General features: G+C 44.3%; 1 protein-coding gene across 2 annotated transcripts in view; it reads left to right on the forward strand.

The window, feature by feature from the left end:
* DNAJC1 (DnaJ heat shock protein family (Hsp40) member C1) overlaps window positions 1–22,866 on the forward strand; it is a 2,872,711-nt gene that overhangs the window by 2,104,778 nt on the left and 745,067 nt on the right. The window lies entirely within an intron of this gene.

The raw sequence follows: 22,866 nt of genomic DNA on the forward strand, positions 1-22,866 counted from the left end.
ACTCCACAACAAGTACAAATATGACTCAGTTGGTGTGAACAACCTGAGCCGTGCATCCCTGGACTACATGAAAAGAGACATGGAGTAGCTTTCTGATCTTCTAATCCAGGCAGGTATGATCCTAGCCCTGAGTAGTATCCTACCTTCGCCCTGAATGATACCGCAGTGTGTGTGTGTGTGTGTGTGTGTTGTCTTTCGGCTTTTCCCGGTTAGGGGTCACCACAGCAGAACTCCGGTCCGCTAATGATTGGCAGTAGATTTTCACGGTGCCGAGTTGCCAGCTCGACGCCCAACCTTCAACGAAGGGACGCCCATTCACACATGTCTTTCGGAATGCCACTCGACCAGCAGGGAGGACATGCAGACTACACACAAAAGGCACTCCCCCGCACACTAGCTGAGAATCGAACGGGAGAACATCTTGCTGTGAGGCAACAACGCTACCGCTGCACCACCGCGGCTGTGCAGTACAGGGACGAAATTATTGACTTCAACAATTGGTTAAGCTTCTGGTGTCAATCTAAGGGAATCCAGTATCTGTCTGCCTGGGACGACATGGTTGACAGACCTCGATGCTTTGCCAGCGATGGCCTGCACCTGTCGCCCTTGGGATTCTGGATACTAGCTAAGGCTCTTGCTGCCCCTATAGTGCCTTTTTTAGGCAAGGTTCAAAGGACAAACCCTGCACCATAACAGATACAGGCAAGCAAAAATTGAGGGTAATGCTACTCAATGCTAGAAGTCTAAACTTCAAAATGCACTCACTCGAGGCACTCCTTAAAATGGAGAACATTGATATCTGTGCAGTAAGTGAAACCTGGTTCAAGGCTCCAGAGAGCACCCCTGCACTACCAGGATATAACTCATAAATTTATTAATTTTTGCTTGAGTGGTGGATCCTAGTCTCTTCAGTCGTTTATTATTATTTTTTTAGTCTTTTGTAGTTGTTTTTGTATATAAATCATACCATACCTTTCGGACATCTAACCAGGACCAGAACATCAAGGGTGGAGGTGTGTCCATATTCATTAAGGATAACCACACCTCCAGGCTAGTTGCCCAACATAATGCATACGAAATTATCCAAGTGCAACTAACACTGAGCAAAACTGCAATCCATATTGTAGCTTGCTACAGATCCCCCACCATGCCCCAGGATTCCCACTCCTCTTTTCTTGATATACTTGAAAATATTAGAGTTCAACCAAACACCCTAATAATGGGCGATTTCATTTACTCCACCATTAACTGGGAAAACTGCTCATGTCCCAACTCCTTTACTCAACACTTTCTAGAATTCATAAACTCCAATGCCCTGGATCAACTTATCCACACCCCACCAGGGGCAATAATACCCTGGACCTGGTCATTAGCAACATGAGTGACTGGTGCTTCTCACCTGAAGTCAACTCCTCTCTGGTCAGATCTGACCATAAGTTAATCATCATGGATATCCACATCCCGCCCCCACCCCCCATTAAGGAAACCACTATAAAAAGTTTCCAAAGCCAACTTCATGCTTCTTAAGACAGAAGTGGCCAACGTCATGTCACCCATGCAGATGGACAATACAGTTATGACTGCTGAATCGTATACAGATGCACTCAGTAAGCACTTACACTAGTGCATAGATTGTGCTATCCCTAATGGAACCAAGACACTGTCCTCCAAAAATCTGGTTGTGCCCTGCTGTTAACAAACTCTACAACAGAAGGAAGAAACTGTTGCAAAAGAGAGTAAAATCCCATGAGTGGAGGAGCTCCCTGGTCAGCCTCAGTAAGAAGCTGAGATCCCTCATAAAATCCTCCAAAGCCAGCTATGAAAACAAGATTGCCACTGACTCTAAGGACAACCACAAAACATTCTGTAGCTATGTTAAGAATCTCAATGGCAACACCCAGATCTGCTCTGAGTTACAGCACAATGGCACAAAAATTATGGAACCAACTGATATCGCCAACATCCTGGCAGATAGGTTCAGTGCTAACTTTACCCCCCCATCACCCCTTAAATGGCCTATAACCATACTGGAAGAATGCAGTGACCCTGCAATCACAACTGAGCAGGTAAAAACTGCACTCTCCAAAGCCAAGAACATAGCATCTATGGGACCGGACAACATCCCAGGCTGCGTTCTACATGAACTTCAGAATGAACTGCCCCCCCCCACCTAAGCACCATGTTCAATCATAGCCTCATGACAGGCTTTGTACCCACTGAATGGCGCACAGCAACAGTTATACCACTCCACAAAGGGGGAGAGTTATACCAATCCCCAAAGGGGGAGCCACCATGGACCTCGGGAGCTATCGCCCTATTAGCCTGATGAGCCTGGTTTGCAAGGACATAGAATGTATCATCATGGAACTCATAAACAAAGACATTGGTAACCTCCAAACTCTGGACCCCACCCAGTTCGGGTTTGTGAACGGAAGATCATATCTCCTGCACCTGATCGACTTCTTTGAAACAGTCACCAAAGCCGTAGACAAGGGTAAGGCAGTTCACACAGCCCATCTTGACCTCGCCAAGGCATTCAACACCATCCCCCATTCTGGAATCATAGATAAACTCACTAAACTGGGTATAAATCCATACGTCACAAGATGGGTTGCCAACTGGCTCACTGACAGAACCCACACTGTAAAAGTTGCAGACTCAAAATCTGACTTCAAACCTGTGACAAGTGGAGTACCACAGGGTTCAGTCTTGGGTCCTCTCCTCTTTTAGATCTACTTCTCTGAAGTGCAGGCTAACACAGAGGGCCTCTGGCTCATGAAGTTCACAGATGACTGCAAATTAGGTGCCATAGTCAAGAAGCCAAACGACGTGGACATCCTGCAGAAGGGCCTCACTGAGACTGATGCCTGGTGTCAGAGTCATGGCCTCAAGCTCAACACCAAAAAGTGCATTGTCATCCCCTTTGGTAAAAACCTCTGTACCCAAGAACTACCACATAGGTGGCAGTCCACTTAACGCCAAAGGTGTGATAAGAGACCTTGGTACTCAGGTGGACAGTAGTCTCTCCTTTGATAATCACATTGCCACAGTAGTCAGGAAGTTCTTCTATGTGGCACATCTCATCACTAAAGGGTTCTCATCCAGGAAACAAGAGGTCATTGTTCCCCTCTACTCAGCTCTCATTAGACCTATTATTGAGTACAACGCCCCTTTTGGAATGTACCTCACAAGACATCTGCAACAGCTGGAGAGGCCACAAAAATACCCCACAAAGAGGATTACAGGACTCAAATAGAAGCTCTACGCTGACCATCTCAAGAAACTCCAGCTTTAGTCCGTAGCATATTCCCTACTCCAAGGTGATCTCTGCCTAACATACAAAGCTATGTCAAACCCAGAACTATTGGACATGCTACACCTAAAGAAATCCCAATCCCTCTGTGCTACACACACTAGAGACCTAAACCTTGTCACCACAATAAACAGAACATGCTGGAGGGATAGATTCCTGTCCCAGAGACTTCCCATACTCTGGCACAAGCTACCCACCTATGATAAGCAGAGTTCTTCACTAGCATTCTTCAAGAAAAATCTTGATGAGTGGATGGGAAATAGGAAATTCACCCCCGGGGATCACTTCTGTAGCCCTGCTCGACAGGGACACAGGAAAATAACCTTCTTGGGTGGCGAAAGCCAGGGAAGCTTGTTGGCCCTTGGGCTGATAGGCTAGTACCTACCTATGAACCTATAAGGGCTTTCATTAGTTTAACTGACTTTACATTAAGGTTTAAAAATAAGTACCATTAAATGATGTATGTAATTAATGGCTAACAGCCAATTAGTTAAATTGTATAAAAATATGGGATGTGTTTAAGCACTTTATCTGATGAAGTCTTGGGTTCCAAGATGAAAGCACTCATCTGTTGTGTGATTTTAGACTATTTTAATAAATTTTCAGCACCTTACTGTAGTGGCAGGACCGTTCTTTTATATTTTTTTCTATGAGAGATCTCTTACAAAAGTTGGGATTCCAAGAGAATATTCATTCAAAAGTCTTCCCCCCTCCTCACAGGATTGTGTTTCTGGGATGTCAACTAAACACCACAGTTCAAAGAGATATTCTTCCATAGGAATGAAATTATATCTACATCTAGATCTATTTGTAGGGTTTTCCGCTCAGACTTTGGTCACTGTGAGTGGAATATCTCATGATTTTGGGTCTCATGGCTTTTATGCTTCTCATGATACACCTGGCAAGATTCACATGAGACGGATACAGTGGTATATGAAGTCTCTGGTCCCAACACCAACACCCCTTGTCTCTTCAGATCCCAGTGCTGGGGTTTTTGAGAAGGGAAATCACTTGCTGGAGACCGTAGATATTCCTAAGTCCAGGTCTTACCTTCTTCCTCCCTGTTCCAAGGCAGTGAGTCACCATGAATGCATTGAACTTGCTTGAGGAGCAGTTTCAAGAGGGATAAAAGTTCAAGGTGTGTGGTACACCAGGGAGACAGATGAAAGCATATAAGTATAAAAGAAATGCATGCCCTGATCAAGGTATTCAACTCTCTGCATCATCTTTGGTCCCCGGACCTCTTCAAGTTGTTAAAGATGACACCACAGTCATGTAGTAACAAGCAAGGGGGAGGAAGGTTGTACCCTCTTTGCATACTAGCCATGTTAACTTGGGGTATAATTTCACTGCACGTTCTCACTCTACAGGCATCCTACATTCTGTCTGGGAAAAACTGCATAGCAGACAAGCTGAGCAGGACAAGGGTAGACCCTCACAAATGGAAAATACGTCAGGGCATCTTCCGAGATTTGATCCAACTGTGGGGATTTTTTTTTTTTTTAGTTAGACCTCTTTTCCTCCTCTCTGAACAATCAGCTAGCAAGATTCTGCTCCAGGTTTTGCTCCAGGACTCCTTGCGAGAAGGCCTGGAAGATAGATGCCTTCCTTTTACTTGGATAGGAATGTTATTGTATGCTTTTCCACCTTTTCACCTAATATCCAGGGTATTTCTGAAGATTCAAAAGGAATCCCTTAAGATCATAGTGGTGACTCCCTTTTGGCCCAGGCAACCATGGTTCTCCCTTCTTTTGGAAATGGCCACAGGCAATTACCTCAAACCTCCTTACAAACTGGGTCTACTCAGACAAGAGCAAGAGTGTTTGATACACTCCGATACCAATCAGCTTCAACTGACTGCATGGATGATAGGGTCTTAATGCCTTTTTAGGCACCTGTTTACTGAGAATGTGCAACAGGCACTAATGAAGGCAAGAAAGCCTGCTACAAGAAAATCATATATTAGCAAATGGAAATGGTTTTCTAATTGGTGCGAACAACATAACCAGCACCTGTTCAAGCCTACTTGATTGCACCCAGTTTGCAGTCGTTGGCAAACATGGTAAGCCACAGGCAATCTAGTTTCGCCTGGACTTCTAAGAAATAAATTCCAAACAGTAGGGGGCCCAGCACAGATCCTTGTGGTACATCACTGGTAACTGGTCGCTGGGTAGAGGTGAAATCCCTAACTTTGACTGTATGCGTTCTGTCGGTGAGCCAGTTGGCTGCCTATCTAGTGACATATGGGTTAATTCCCAGCTGGATGAGTTTCTCAGTGCCTGAGTGGGGGGTTGTGTCAAAAGTCTTGGATAAGTCAAGATAGGCTGTATGTACTGTTTTGCCTTCATCCAGGGCTTTCATGACATTCTTGAAGAAGTCCACCAGGTTTAATAAGCATGATCTACCCTTAACAAAGCCAAATTGGGTTGGGTCAAGAGTTTAAAGGTACTTGTCTTTTATCCTTTGGAGGTTGCTGTGTTCTTTCATCAGCAGAACAGCCTGAATCCATGTTAGAGCTTGACAGAGGGCAAGAGACAGTAGTTAAGTGTGCTTGATTGTAGCACATAGTCTTAAATTTGCAATGAGTACAGTCACATCCCTTTGTCACTTCTTTGGACTGTTTTTGTAGTGATTTACCACACATTCACCTACACATTCTTAAAACATCTCTCAAGTACAGAATGGACAACAGCTGATTTTCATGGTCTACCTGTTTTAACCTTGCTTGGTCTAAATGACAGCTACTTACATAAATGAAAATGTATGCTATTAGGATTTGGAAGACATTGTGCCTAAGGATGGTGGATATCAGCATACATTTATTTCCAACAGTTTCTGTCAGGCTGCCTCTTGTGTGGTTCTTGCTGGGGTGGCTGTTTCACTTGACAGAGAACATGTGTTGGATTGGATGCCATGCTTTGGATTTCAGTCTGCCCTTTGACATTATTGTGCATGAAATACTGGACGGTACAGGACTTAGAGTAAACATAGTGACATGAATGACTGCTGAGGAACAGAATCTTTACACATTAAATTGTTTGTTGATAACATTTATTTATTTATTTTAAGCTTGTTAATTGGGCTAATGTGCCGATCCTAAAGGACTGATTTCAGGCATTAGCAAGATGCAGTGTATACCATGAACACCAAAATAAGTGGTGCTTAAGTGCAAAGAATTGCAGTAAGAATGCAGTCTAGACTGCATGCTTTATGAGTTAAATATAATGAAGCTATGCTGAAATGCATACAGTGCAGATTAGAATCTATGAGTCCTACAGCATTTATGTACAACAATGTACAAAGTAAAACACACTGGTTAAATGTTACTGAAGGGTTTGCATAATTTGATGGAGTAAACTAAGAGAAGATAAGAGAGAGTGAAGACTAACATTAATAATCAAAGGGGCATATTCTGTCACAGTGTATGGTAGACCAACAGATACGGTCAGTATTGAAAGGGGATAAGTGAGTGACTTGAGTTCAAATAGAAAATTTACAGATGGAAGGCACTGGAGGAGCATCTGAGAAATGATAAACCAGCTGCACAAAGACACAGATCTCAGAGGCCGCACTTCATTTCTGTCAGCATTTTAGTGTGTTCATAAGTCTGCAGTTTATACTTGGCAAAAAAGTACAGATCAATAAAATAACATGTGAATGAATACCATCATGAGGTATGCTTGGAATCTCTAGCATTATTCAGTGGAGAAAGGAGTCGAGGAAGTACAGCTCTGTTCCAGGTCTGGAACATGCAACACACACTGTGCAGTGAACTTAACCAAAATCTTAATCCATTCAGAGGGGTAAAGAAGTTCATTATGGCATTTACATTCTTGTTGCGGCAGCAGTTTGCTAATTTATGCTGTTCTGTCAGTGCAATGTTTGAGTCTCCATGTCTTATGTTACTGGCCTACATTTAGACAACATACTGTTGTTATATCGGAATGCCAGCCTGCTAATATTGCAGTTTCTGCTGCTGCCCTCCCTTCTTGGAGAAGTGTCATTGTTTCTGTCATAATTATATGCTCAAAGTTTTAAGTTGTTGTTCTTCTTTTGGCTTTTCCCAGTTAGGAGTCACCACAGCGGAACTCCAGTCCGCTAATGATTGGCAGTAGATTTTTACGGTGCCGAGGTGCCAGCCCGACGCCCAACCTTCAACGAAGGCACGCCCATTCACACATGTCTTTCGAATGCCACTCGACCGCAGGGAGGACATGCATGCAGTCCAAAATGTGTGAGACACACAGTGAATTATAGACACCATAATGCCCCCTTTCACCCAGCAAAACTTTAGTTGAAAAGGTTAATCATTTGATGGTCCCAGGAGCACTATCACCATTTGTCATACAGTAGATCCAAAACTGACCTTTTCCAGGTTACATCAGAATGCAGCAGTGCTTCATCTCAAAGGAAGTGACCCTTTATATGAGATGAAGGGTTCAGGTAGTGCAGGGCTCTTATTTCTAGAGATCCAGCATAAAGGGGTAGCCAGCAGTAGTTGGGGATATTTTATTACACAGATTGCTTTGCACAGAGGCAAGTCTAGTTAAGATACTTATACAAAAAAAAAACAGTTGAGCTTACTGAAAGCAGCATATTGAAAGTTATAATAAAGAATGTCAAAATGTTGAAGTCAAAATATCTACTCCCATACATGTGTAGAGATTTGGACACAGGACCTATGCTAGCCCTTATTTCTGAATTTCACTGATGGGTAATAGCTCAATGTATGCATGTAGTACTTCTGTACTATTAGTAGGTACTTTTGAGTTCAACATTGTAAAGTTTCAACATTTTAACATTTCAGGATTTTGCATTTAGTCTTATAACTTTCAGTATGCTATTACCACAAACCAGAAAAGACATATGAAATAGTGAATATCTTAGGACAGGTATCCCTTTGGATATGCTCTGTTGACATTGTATGAATGTACCATCAGTAAATCCAAAAGACATGCAACCAGTATAAATTTCTGGCTTCAAGTGTAAAAAAGTCCAAAACTAAGTTAAGTGACAAAAGCAAATGCAGATATTTACAGTATTTTATTTAAAAAAAAATAAGTCTTTATGTAAAAATACTTTTTCAGTCATGTCTGAAGTGTTTATAGATGAAAGTTTACTTTTAAGTAAAATTAGTCCAACATTCCTTACTTGTTTTATTGTCTTAGTTTTGAATGTACATGAATGTCATCAGACTTGACCACAAGCTCATCCATTTCTATACTTATTTGTTCTGCATCCTCTTCCTTTATCAGATAATGACCTGCTTCACCTACTGTGTTGTCATTTCTACCTACTGTGTTCATCTTAAACACACTGAACCAAGATATCTACATAACATAGTCCCTTAAGTCTTCTCTCCATTTCTCTGTCATCTAAGCAGTGTACTTGTCCTAACAAGAGCAGTGCCTTTAATAATTATCTGATGTTTGTCAGACTACTGACCTCCATGTTACCACCTTGATTCCCCATTTTCAGGCCTACTTCTCAGGTTCTTTATTTTGTTCTGTTATTCCCCTGGCTTGCCAGATGCACTTTGTTTTTGGGTAAAAGCACCTGATTATGGCCTAAGCCCTCTCCTCATAGTTACCATGATTTTATATCCACTCTACTTCAGAATTATTCTTCCCCAAGTTAACTTCTTAGGGTAAAACCCTAATGATTAACATGTGGGTCATTTTCCATGTTACAATGTCATTTATTCAAGACTTTAATTTATTGTAGAAGGTAACATAGTCATCACAGTCATTTTAGTCCCTGGGAATCAGTTACTATAATTTGTACATTACTCTGTGGGTCATTGTCAATTAGTTTACAATGCATGATGTCTGTACATACAGGACCAGTGAATACCAGAAGCCCCACCATTGCTCATATCTCAGCTGTAATCAATATCTTCAGCAGCGCTCTGGTCAAGCTGATCAAAACAAGTAGGTACCATTTCTTACTGCTCTCTAAATGAGTACTGTGCCAAGCTGTCAGCTATCCTCATCAAGTGAAAATTCTCTGAAGTAAATACTCAGATCTTCCAAAAGGCATTGTTTTAGTATATTAAAGCAATTGCCTTTGTCTATAGACATACGATCATAGGAAGTTACTAGACTACTGGCCCTGAAGCCCTTAAAAGCCTAGCCAAGAATTTAGCCCATGTTCTGACAAGCCAGCACCCAATGCCCCTGTCAGGCAGAGACACAGGTGGAATCCCATAAGTGCATTTTCTGTTCCCCATCCAGTTGTCCAGGTTGCTCTTAAAAAGGGTTAATGAGATACTCTGCTTGATGTGGAGAGGGAGTCTATTCCACAGAAGGGGGAGTCTCTGGGACACAAATCTGAACCGCCAATAAGTCCTATTGATGTCACAGACCAGGTTGAGGTCACGCATGTGGATTACTCGAGTGGAGTGTGACTTGCGGATATGCAGCAGTCCTATCAAGGTGGAGTCTGAGTGAGATTGCTTTGTATGCCAGACAGAGGTCACCTCTGAGGAGTCTCTATGAAACACTGAGTAGAGGGACAGGGCCTTTAGCCTATCTGTGCAGGATAGATGTTTGAGGCCCTGGATTCTCCTGGTGAGGAACCTCTGTGGTCTCTCCAGTTGCTGCATGTGCTTTGTGAGGTACTTGCCAAAAGGGCATTGTGCTTAATAATGGGTCTTATAAGGAAAGAATACAAGGATGTTATGACCACCTTAACCCTGGGTGAGATACCCTTACTAATGAGGTAGGCCATGTAGAAAGCTTTCCATACAATGGAGGCAACATGGTGGTCAAAAGTCCGTTTGCTATCAACCTGGGTGCCCAAGTCCCTCATGACTCATTACATGCTTAGGACCTTGTTGTTATTAATGTGATAATTTGTGGGAACATCACTCTCCCCAAAGGGGATGATAATCTATTTTTTGGCATTCAGTTGAGGCCATGTTTCTGGCACCAGGCATTTGTTTGGGTGAGACTCTCTTGGAGGATGTCCACATCACTAGCAGAATTGATGACAGCACCCAGCTTGCAGTCATCTGCAAACTTGGTCAGCCATAGCCCACAGTTTTGGCGTGCACCTCAGAAAAGTATATCCTGAACAACTAAGGCCCCAAGACCAATCCCTGGGGTACACTGCTCATTACGGGTCTACTGCTTGAGGTGGCTTCCCCTATTTTAACTAGGCAGGTTCTGTCATTGAGCCAGTTTGCTACCCATCTGGTAACATACAGATTGATGCCTAGTTGAGTGAGTTTATTTATTATACCCGAGTGGGAGGGTGCATCAAGAGCAATTATGATTATATGGAAATGAGTGATCATTTCCATATTCCATTCAACTATTATGAATGTAACTGTTGTTGCCATGTGACATAGAATAAAAGCCGTGGCAGCAGCCATGTCATCACAAACAGGTAAGCTGTACCATAACCTTAGGTTTTTACCTATGCCTGAAGGCAAATTTTGATGATAAATCAGGTTACTGAAGGCCTTCGATTTTTTTTACCTCCACCTCATTACCCACTTAAACTGTCTACTACTTGCTACAGTTGTACTTCATCCCTTATTTTTTCTTCAGATGTTATTATCCTAATAACAGTCAGAAATGCTGAGCATTTGCTCTTCCTGCTACTGCTTTCCATTGTTTGACTATACACAAAACCTTCCCTAGCCACTCTCATTATTGTACTCCTAGACATTTTCTAGCATCACATCTCCATCTCATTTCTTCTGCTTGCAATCTGTTCCCTTATTTCAAGCCACAGGAACAGAAACAAAAACTGCATCTCATATTGCAGGGATAGTCTACTAATTGACAAATTCCAAGAATGTGAATCTGGTGTTTGTGGGAGACTGACATGATTAATGGTCTGTGTTTATGCCTCATCTTTATGAATGAAGAAAAATGGTGGGGGTACTGATTTGTGTTTGTGCCTTGTCTTTATGAATGGTGTCCACATATGACTATATTTCAAATGGTGCTGCATGTCTGTTTGTGTGTGTGTTGGGGAGCTAAATGTGTATATTTTCGAATGCAGAGTTAGGGTTGTGGTCGATGTAATAGATTTTGTATGCTCGGCGAGGTTCCAAAAGCTAGTATTGTCTGCTTTATGTAACAGTGGTAAAGTTGGAGTTGGACTGTAAACGTTAAGGGAGTATGGCAGCACAGTTACATGCAAGAGGTGCAGGGGTGCAAGTTTGAACTTGGGTTGAAATTGTGTGTATGCGTGTGTGCACATGCACTTAAGTATGTATGAATTACTATAGAATTCTGTGTCTGTATGTTTTGGGTTGCATACATGTGTGTGATACATGAAGAGTGAGTCAAAATGCTCATTGTGAGCAAAACTAAGATTGGATGTAGTCATCGTGCTGAAAGCAGGTATAAAAAGTTCATTTGTATGGAGATATACTGTATCAACATTACAGACTAATTTTCCTCTTGCTCTCAGGAGTCATTGGAAAAGTTATTTCCCTGATGCCTCGAAAGGCATAATACCTGTCATCTGTAACATGGATTCTGAGCTGGATGTAAAATGTCCCATCCATCCTTATTTATGAACTTCATGTAGTCATTCTCTGGCCTGTGTATGATATTTGGAGTCATGTTTGTGAGCATTTTACCTGATACAGTCCATTGTCTTTTATGGTTGTGTCACTGCTTCACTTCCTGAACGAGAGGTATGGGTCTATCCAACCCTGCCAGAGGTATTCATCCCCTTAAACTGTTGCAGAGTTCTAGAAGGTGCCATGTTTGGATCACTGTTTTTGTTGGCCTTTAATAAGGTGCTTGAATTTCAGAACTATAATGTCTGCCTACATGTAGATGCTGTACTGGGCATTTTCAGCCCATTGTGAACAAAGTTCAAGGCAGAGCACTAAGGCTTAAAAAAACAGAAGAAATGTAATGGTGTTTAGTGCGTTGCATAACAAACATTAACTGTTGAGCTTTTTCCTTAATTAACATGCATAGTATTACACACTACCTATCTGGAAATAAAAAAATGTCAGCTAGAGTTTGGTTCTTTTCTTTAACAAGCATACCTGTATACAAGCTAGAGACTTGCAAATACACAGGATGACCTTAGCACAATAAGTTATTTTCTTTGTGTTTCACTGTTGCAGTCATAACTGATGGAATTTCCTGCAGTGGAAGCCCTTGGCTGGCCTGACTACCAGAGAATTTTCTTATCCTCCTGAAGCTGGCAGATGCCCTGACCACCGTCATGACATCTTGTATAAAAGGGAACAGCTGGTGCCATAACCTCAGTACTTTTTAGCCGTCAGAGCCCAAAGCAGAGTGCTTGTCAGTGCAGTCAGTCAGTCTCTATCAGAGAAAGAAGACATCTAAAGCTAAGTACCCCCATTGGGGAACTTGTCTTACATTTCTTGATTAGTGTCAGAGAAAGTTAATATCCGTCTCCGCTGTGGCAAGCAGATACCCCACCAGGACTTTCACTCTCTTTGTGTTTCTTGTTTAGGCCCAGAACATGATGTAACTAATTGTTGGTTCTGTGCTTGCTTTAATAGTAGAACAATCAAGCATAGGGAAGAGATTCTAGCTAAACACTTTAACAAGTGACTAGGGCCTTTGCTTACCGTGTCATCCACCGGTCGGGCTGAGGTTGATCTCACCAGGTGTAAGAAAGTAAAATGCACAAACTTAGGGTACTGGCCAACAGTCATTCACTGTCCGCTAGTCCGCCTAGGATTATTTTCGAAGAAGGTGATTCGCATTTGCAGTCCCCTCCAATAAATGAGGTTGTGGAATAGGCCTGTATCAAGACCCATTTGGAGTCTGATACACTGCCAAGTTCCTCTAATTCTGCACAAGCTGAAGGACTTAGCTCGTTAGTTGGGTCCTGGAGCTTCTTCACAGGTTCCTGCTTTCGACGATTTCACTTAAACTGAGGAAGGGGTGTTGGGAGCTTCTCAGTGTCAGGAGATTGCCTTGTTCACCATCCTTGGGATTCAGCTGTCCTCCCACATCCCGTCCATAGCACAGACATTGCCCCCAAGTCCAAGCCTAAGGCCTCACATAAAAAGGCTGCATCCAGCTTGCCCCAGTCAAGGCCTACTGGCTAGCATTCCCAAACACAGGTCTAGCAAACAGGACCTAGTTAGGTTAGCTGAGAATTTGATCTCTATAGTTAGATCCAGATGCCGGTCTCGGGTTCTGTCCCTGAATCTTCTCCTTGACTGTGAGGATGATTAACCTTCTTCAAAGGTAGATTCATCATTATCTATTGCTTCCTTTGGGGATTCAGATTCTGATGAGAACCCTGCCTCAGCCTACCCCCCTCAAGACATTTCCTTTGGGGAAATCCTACATACCCTAAGGGAACACTTGAAATGGGAAGTACAGGGCTATCCATAATCCAAGAAGCGGGTTAAGAAATTTCTAAACCTCACTGAGCATAAACCTGTTGCCATTCCTCCAGTCTTACAGGTGGTGGACGATATCTTGTTAGACTCTTCCTTACAGCGAAATCCCCCCCCCCCCACCTGCTCAGAAATCTGATTTACTGTGGGTATCCAGAACTCTGTAAAATTTATTTTTCAAGAACCCTGTAGCAGTCCCTGAAGTGGTCACTCAGGGTCTTAAGTGAGCTAAACCTAGTATTTCCAAAAATCCCCTACCAACTGACAAAGAAAGCAGACCCTTGGACAGGAGGAAGTCTACACCTCTGCTACCCTAGCCATGAGGGCTTTGAATTACCAGTTTCATATGGTTGAAATACCAATAAACCATTTTAGATCAGATGAAGCAAAAACTGATGGGGACTGAAAATAAGGCCCTCTCCAAGGAACTACTAGACTGTGCACTTCCTGCTATGAGGTAGCTAATCACTCCTTGGACTGTGGCTGTGATGCTCTGGAAGCTTTTAGCTAGGCAGCAACTGCAGGATCCATTATTAGAAGCTATGTCTGGCTGAGGGAACCATCCCTCCCTGAACATGTGAAATCCAGTCTCTTGAATGCTCCTTTGGAAAGAACTTTCCTTTTTGGCCACGAGGCCAAGGCTGAAACTGTGCTTAAGAAGATGAAGGATAAGGCCAAGTCCATGCAGATGGTCAAGAACTTTCTTCATGTTCAGCTTCCTTGCTTCAGCCACAATTACCCTACCAAACACTGGTCCTTTCTGGCCTCCCAGTCTAAGCCTAGACTTGAGACATTGAAGGGAAAGAAGTCAAAGGCAGCACCAGAGACCATTGGTAAGCAGATTTTAATCGGCTGTGGGATCCCACCAACAGGGGACCCAGAAGAGAGCAATCATGACTCTTCCATGACACTCCCATTCCTCCTCCCCCTCCCCTTCCTTCTCTAACCACTCACAGATTAGGGTGACGGCTGTCCTTAAACAATTCTACTCTTATTACTACTCTTATTACCACAGATCAGTGGGTACTGAAGATCATTCAGAGAGGCTGCAACTCCACTTCATATACCCTGGAATTCAATCAGGCTTCCCACATATTCCACTAAACTAACAAACAGAAGTCTTAAAGCAAATACACCTTCTGTGCACTCAGAGTTCTGTGGGACCAGTACCAAATGCATTACAAGGAAAAGTTTTTTACTCAAGGCTTATCCTAGTTCCCAGAAAAGAGGTACCTGGAGGTCAATTCTGGACCTGTCAAGGCTCAACAGATTCTTGCAGGTACCAAAATTTAAAATGCTAACCCTTCAAAAATTGCTACCTATGATTTCACTCAACACTTACATAGGTAACCATGGATTTAAAGGACACATACCTGCATGTCCCCATAGAAATTTTTCACAGGAGGAGCAGGTGTGAAGCATTATTAATTCTGTTCTCTACCCTTTGGCTTCTGTACTGCACCCAGTATTTTCACAAAATATCTAGCCCCAGTAATAGCCTACTGCAGGTCAAAGGGCATTCAGATTTAACCCTACTTAGACAACTGCCTCATTCAGGCAACAGATCTAGAAAAACTCAAAGCAGGTCTGCTTTACACCCAAAAGATCCTGGTTTCACTGGGGTTCACCATCAATACCCAAAAGTCTTAGACCAACCCCACAAACTGATTGTGTTTCTGGGGGCTTTCCTGGACTCCTCAGTTCATAAAGCCTTTCTTCCTCCAGACAAGGTTACCTTTCTAGCCCTGTACTTCCAAAGGCTCCTTCTCAAGAACTACCTCACAGCCAGTGAGTTCTTCAGAGCCTTGGGTTGCATGACCTCTTGCATCCTCATGATCGCCCTGGCCAAATTACATATGAAGATGCTGCAGTGGTACTTCAGAAGTGTGTGGGTGCCAATACTCTCAATCCCTCAACTTCAGGGTGAAGCTTCTCCCTTATCTCAAAAAAGAGTTTGCCTTGTGGGCCCAAGCATGGTCCTTCAACCCAGGCTTTCCCTTCAGGTTCATCCTTCAGGACCAAACTCTGACCATGGATACCTCAGACATAGCCTTGCGAGGGGCACTATTGCAACTTGCAAACTCAGGGCAGACGGGATCAAAGTTCAAGAACAAATACAACAACCGAAAAAAAAAAAAAAATGGAAGGCAGTCCAGAAATGTCTGATTGACTTCAAAGACCAATGCAAAACAGGAGTACTGCTAGTAAAGGCATATATTACCATGGTTATCTGGTACATAAACAACCAAGGGGGTACTCACTCTTACCCTCTTTGTTGTCTAGACATAGACCTTTGGGAAATGGCAAACTCCCTAGGTCTGCACCTCATGGCACAGTCCCTACAAGGAGAAACCAATCAACTGGCTAATCACCTAAGCAGGAGCCTGTTAGGCATTCACATGTGGCAACTGCACTGGGAAGTTGTTTTCAGCATAGCCAAAGTATGTGGTGTGCCAGAGATGGACCTTTTTGCCACCAAAGAAAATACTCACTTGAAAAAATTTTGCTCAAGGACCAAAACAAGGTTAGCCTGGAAAACAGATGCCTTCTCCTTCCCTTAGACAAGCCTATTCCTTTGTGCCTTCCCTCAAATACCCTTGCACCCTAAGGTGCTGCTGAAAATAAAAAGAAAGAAGGGCCAAGGGTCATTCTAATAGCCCCAGATTGGCCAAGACAGCACCAGTATCCTCTAATGCTCACTCTAAGCAAGAAGGAACCATGGTTGCTGTCTCAGCAAGTTGACCTCTTAACAGAGAACAAGGACACCATCATACACCACAGCCTGAACACTCTCAAACTGACAGCTTGGATGATACCTTGACCCCTGGAGTGAGGCACCCCTCAAACAGAATGTCCTGGACATTCTAAAAGAAGACAGGAGACCTAACATAAGAAAACCTTACTCTGCGAAATGGAAGATATGTTGCAGACAAAATTGCAGAGCCCTCTTCAAGCTCAATGCCTCTGACACTTTCATATTTATCAGGACTTTTTGATAAAGGACTTTCTTATTCCTCTATTCAATTCATGCCTCAACAATTTCAGCTTGTCTGCCTACTCAGCACCCTGTGTTCTTCCATCCTGTCTTCAAGCAGTTCCTGAGATGGGTTGTCCACATTAGAAAGTGCAGGTTATAGCGCCGGCTGATTCCCTTTATACCAAGACATCTTGACATTGGGGAGGGTGTCTGCCAGCTTCAAGAGAAAGAGAAAATTATGTGGTAGTCAGGCTGGCCAAGGGCTTCCTCGGCAGGAAATCCCATCAGTTATGACAAACACTGTGAATAAACTTGTACATCTCTATTGCCACACTAGTAATGCTTTTGGTTTCCTTGTCTTATAAATACTGAAAATTAAGTTACTGTGATACTGAGCTGCATTTGAAATGAAACTGCCATCTGGCCACTGATCTCAATTACCGTTTGTGTCTTCTGACTATATCATAACTCTCTCTGCACTCAGAAGCAGTCATACTGAGCACTTAAATCCTGAAAACATAGTACTGAAACCTACATACTCACTGCTGTTAAAATCCACTGAAAGTTTATATTTCTGTCAACGTTTGGGACCGTTAATCCAAACCAAGTCTATTGACAACCACCATCCTTTCTAGATTTGTTCTACATATTCCTCACTCCTTTATGTTTTATTCTCAACTGCCAGTAGTCAGCTACAGATCCATGGTTCTCACTCTAAAATCTGTACTTTATACAGCATAGTACATCTTTGGTTGGGTGACCAAGCTGATGCACCCAAACATTAGCTGGTCACTCCTGTGTGTATTACACCAAACAACTTCATTAGTTGTGTCCTCACTGACATGTTGTTGTGTTAGACACTTCAGTCAAATTGTTTTCTTAACCAAAGCAACACACCCTCCCTTAATTAAATATGCTATGCCCATGGTCTCAGGACTAAATAGAAAAGTCCATGCACAGCGAATCACAGCTGGCACACGAAGTACAAACCACACCATTAGTGATTATCTACAGACTTCTACAGTCTTCTTTGAATTATAATAAAAAAAAAAAAAAAATCAGCAGCTTAACTTAGAAATGACTCCAAATGGTTAACTCATTCACTCCAATGGAGATGAGGAAGTTTGCACTGTAACTTCCAGTGGGAAGGAGTCTAAGCCTTTTGACATAATCAAATTATGCCCTCACATTTCAAACAAATGCTCATATTTCTGGCACCATAGCGGTTATGAAAGAAGTATGAATGGCAGATACTTCAGCACAAGCTATTTTAATAGTGGGTAGTATTCTTTAGGTTCTAGATCTTAAAGTTAGTCAAAGTAAACACAGTAACTGTTACATTTGTAATATTTTATAAACAACTTAAGAGTATCTCAGCAACCCCTGAAGTTACACACACACTGTCAGCAGCATTTTAATCATCTAGCTGAGAGCTTTCATATGAGGCTGAGTTCTGTCTGTGTTACTTGATTGTTGAGATATTTAAAAAAATGTGAAAATTATTTCTATATAAATATAAAAACAACAGTTAATATCTAATGTTAAGTTGTCAATCTCGCCTTCATTCTTGCTTGATGGGTTCGGAGCCGATCCCTCGGCTCCGACTCGGCACTTGCTAAGCTCGAGAGTCACTTTTACCAGCTCGAGGCAGCCCCATATCCCATGATGCAAGGCGGTAAGTACCCAGATCTCGTTTGCCGCTTCGCTTATGAGGTCCTCCTTTTACCAGCTCCTGGTAAGTGATTCACTTTTTGGATATTTAAGCCCCTTTTTCTTAAAAAAAACCCTTAATTATTAGTTATTAGTTAATTATTTACATTTTGTGACAGAAAATCCCTATCTTTTCTAATTTATTTTAGTCAGACTTTACCCATCCCATCCCCTCCCTGTTAGGGTGTGTGTGTTTGTTTATAGAAATACCTTTTGGTATTTTATTTAAGTTAATTTTTTGACTGGTGTGTGTGTGTGTTTGTGTAAAGCACCATGTCAAAGGAGAGGGTCTCAGGTTTTAAGAAGTGTGACTCGTGCTGTCAGAAGATGTCTCTGACAGACGGTCACACTTCTTGCCTGTATTGCCTGGGGCCTCTTCACCTGCACGACTCCTGTGCTATTTGTCATTCCTTCAGCCAGAGAGTCCTGCAGGAAAGACGCAACAAACTGATCCTTAGGGGCCTTCTTAAGCCGGAGGGCTCTCCGGCTAAGTCGGCTCCATCTAAATCAGTTAAATCTTCCAAGGCCCAGGCTTCTGTGTCTAAGCCTGCGGCCTCGGCTCCGACTTCGTTCGAGTCGAGATCGGCTCGGCTGGAGCTGATTCTGGCGTAACAAAGCCTTCGCAACGATGGCTATCGGTGCCGAATCTGTATCGACCGCCGGTGTCGGCTCCGATCGGTTCCGACACCCATGTGCACAGGCATCGGTGTCGGCTCGATCGGCTCCGACACCGTTACTTTGGTGGCTGTATCGGCTCGGCTGGAGCCGATACATCGAACTTCCTGTCGGCTCCGAAGTCGGCTCCGACAGGATCTATAGTATCGGCTCCGATGGCTCATTCCAGGAAGAGGTCGAGGTCTCCTTCCTTGGAGCCGATACTTCGGCTCGGCTTCACCTCTTCTTTCGAACGGAGCCATCGGAGCCGATCTTCAAGGTCATCCAGACTGTCAGATCACGACCTAGAGAGTGGTCAGTAGATTACTTAAGTCACAGGTACTGGCCCAAATGTTACATAGTCCGTCTCAACAGGCGACTGTTGGTCCACACCCGTTACAGTTCCTCCTTCAACTCTACCCCAGAGCTTGGAGTTGGAGTCTTCGGGAATGGTTACTGCTACGGCTGGAGGGCGGATACCCCTTCTGTTCCTTCAGCCTCTACTCTTATCTCCTCTTGAGACCTTCCTTAGAGGGATTCGGTGGTCGGGCTTCCATGGTCTCCTCCGAGGGGGTGAGTGGCATTGGACCCTTGTCCGAACCCGCTCTTCCCCTTGGAGCCTCGGCCTTGGTGAGCTCGGCTCCGACATCTGCCTCGGAGACTTCCCTTTCGGTGGTCCCTGGGTTCCTAGCTCTTGGGCGGGTTCTCTCGGACCTGCCTGGGAGGAGCATTCCAGGTGATGAAGAGTGTACTGGCCACTGGTATCAGTCAGCAGTCTGTTCCCGTAGCTCCTCCCTCTATAGTACCTGTTGACATCTCTGCCACTTCTCTTGCTACAGGACCCAGAGATCCTCCGCCTCAGGTTTCCCCATTGGGAATTTCCCCTCTTCCGAGGATTCTCCTGATGTTTGGGGAGATCCTCCTAGGAAGAGGACATGTAAGAGGAAGCATGTAGACTCCCCGAGTCTGTCACTGGATACTGACTTTGATGAGTCAGAGGGATCCCCTAGATCCCCTCTGAGGATGTCTCCTTCTCAGACATCCTAGAACTCCTGAAACAGAGGGAAACTGGCCCACCAACAATCCCTCTGAGGATGAGTCAGTATACCTAGAGGCATTTGGATCTCGGCCCTCCACCTCCTGGGTGTCTCCGCCTTCGACCCCTTATGCAGGTTATTGCACGAAAGGCGTGGGCAGCTCCTGACTCTGTAGAGCCAGTCCCTAGGAGGCCTTCAAAATTTATCACTGCCCGTGTGACAAACAATTCCTCACTAAGGGTGTCCCGCTGATGCCATGGTGGTGGCTGCGGCCACCAAAAGGAACTTGCAGATCCTTCCGTGCCCGTCCATCCTCCTAATAAGGACTCTAGGACCATGGATAGGTGCGGTAAGCGGATGTTTTCCTCAGCGACCTTTGCTATGCGTTCGCTGAATTACCTATGTCACTTCACCAGACTCCAGAGGGATATCCTTAAGGAGCTGGGTGAAGTAGTTCAGGATCCTACAGCTGCAGGGGCTCAAGAAAAATTGCTTCGCAGCTAGGAACCCTCAATTCCATTGCAAACTCCTCCATGCGGCTAATATCTTATGCTGCGGATGGAGCGAGTAGAGCCGCAGGTACAGGTGTGGCTCTTAGGCGCCAAGCCTGGATGCGGCTATGTGATTTTTGGATCCCTTTAAGGCGTCCTTCACAAATTCTCCCTTTGATGGGTCAGCTTTGTTTGGCCCTCAGGTGAAGGAAACCTTGACCAGGTGCGAACAGGACGGCAAGACTCTTTCTGCTGTTGGAGTCCGTTTTCCACACCTTCTAGACCTTATCCCAAAGGACAGAAAGGTGGGAAAATGTGGTTCCGTAAATCCCAAGGAGTCACGCCGGATTCACGTGGTCAGTTTACCCCTAGAGGCAGAGGGGTAACAACAACAGACACCGCTCTAGAGGCAGAGGGGTCCGAAAAACCAGGGAAACAGGGAGCCTCTCTCTGACAAGCCCTTTCAGCATCCCTGAGGTGTTGCCCGGCTGTCCCTCCTTGGAGGCAGTCGGGGGAAGATTATCACTGTACCCAGAAGCCTGGCATTCCCTCACTCAAGACAGATGGGTACAGTCGATCATATCCAAGGGTTACATAATTCCTTTCGAGGAAAGTCCCTTCCCCTCAAGTTCCCTTCCAGATGTACCACCCGGTCTAAGGGAGATTGCAGAATCAGAAGTCTCGAAACTACTGCAAAAAAGAGCCATTCAGCCAGTTACAATAGACCATTCAGAGCCCGGAATCTACTCAAGGTTCTTTTTGGTCCCCAAAGAGACGGGAGACTGGAGACCAATATTGGATCTCAGCAGACTCAACAAGTCTGTCAGGAAGACAAGATTCCGAATGGTCACTCTTCAGTCAATTCTGCCCTTCTTACAGAAGGACAACTGGATGTGCTCAATAGATCTTCAGGATGCGTACTATCACATCAAAATTCACAGACGCTCAGGAGATTTCTCCGCTTCGGCTGGGGTCCAGTCATTTCCAGTTCAGAGCCCTGCCCTTTGGTCTCACTACAGCCCCCAGAGTGTTCACCAAATGCATGGCAGTGGTCACGGCTCACCTGAGACGTCAAGGATTCCAGGTGTTTCCGTATCTCGACGACTGGCTCCTGTCAGCCACCACCAGGCATCAGCTTATACAAGCCAGGGATTACACAATAGAACTTTGTTCTAATTTGGGCATCTCAATCAACTTGAAAAGTCATCCTTATCGCCCTGCCAGTCTATTACCTTCATAGGCAAACTTAAACACTGTTCGGATGTCAGCTACCCTTACAGATCAAAGAGTTTCAGACATTCAGAGTCATGTCAGGATCATTCTGGCCAGCAAGAAAGTACAGGCCAGAATGGTTCTAAAGGTATTAGGTCTCATGGCTGCGGCCATTACTCTTCTTCCCTGGCTCGATTCTACATGCGCCTTCTTCAGTGGATGCTGTTCACACAATGGTCATACCAGCAACTTCCAATGCATCACCAGATTCTGGTGACACAGACATGCAAAGAGCATCTTGCTTGGTGGATCACATCGCATCAGGTTCACCAAGGCAGGTACTTTGTACCCCCATCCCCGATAGCCACTGTCACCACGGATGCCTCCCTGATCGGGTGGCGGGGTCATTATCAGGGCAGGATGGTTCATGGGAGGTGGCAGCCGTTCGAGTACCATCTGCACATAAATGTCCTGGAGATGAGAGCAGTGCTTTTAACGTTGCAAGCCCTCAACGACTTTCTTCCCGTAGGGACAATTGCAGTCCACACAGACAACATGTCTGTAGTTTGGTATATCAACAAACAGGGCGGAACCAAGTCCTACCCCTTGTGTCGAGAAGCGCTCAGACTATGGCAATGGGCGATCTCCTCTCATCGGTTTCTGGTAGCAACGCATATCCCTGGGAAAACCAACATTGTAGCGGACAGATTGAGCAGAGCTATTCTCATGCCTCACGAGTGGTCTCTCAAGCAATCTATAGCGGAAGAGATTTTTCTGGAATGGGGTCGTCCATGTTGCGATCTTTTTGCTACTCCCCAAAACAGCAAATGTCCAGACTTTTTCAGCCTCTTCCCTCTATCAGGCCATCCCCCCAGAGACGCTCTGACCCAGGATTGGCCCCAGGGACTTCTTTATGCCTTCCCTCCATTTCCTCTGATCCCTCAGGTGATCCAGAAAGCTACCGTTTTGAGAGCCAAATTGATTCTCATTGCCCCTTACTGGCCTCGACAACTTTGGTTCCCGTTCCTCCATCATCACCTTTTGGTGCAGCCGTGGCATCTGGACCCAGTGCCAGATCTTCTGATTCACCAATCGGGTCAGCTGCACCGGTCAAT

The sequence above is a fragment of the Protopterus annectens genome, chromosome 3.part0, assembly GCF_019279795.1.
Source record: "Protopterus annectens isolate FY-2018-M chromosome 3.part0, PAN1.0, whole genome shotgun sequence".
In the NCBI taxonomy this organism is placed as follows: Eukaryota; Metazoa; Chordata; order Ceratodontiformes; family Protopteridae; genus Protopterus; species Protopterus annectens.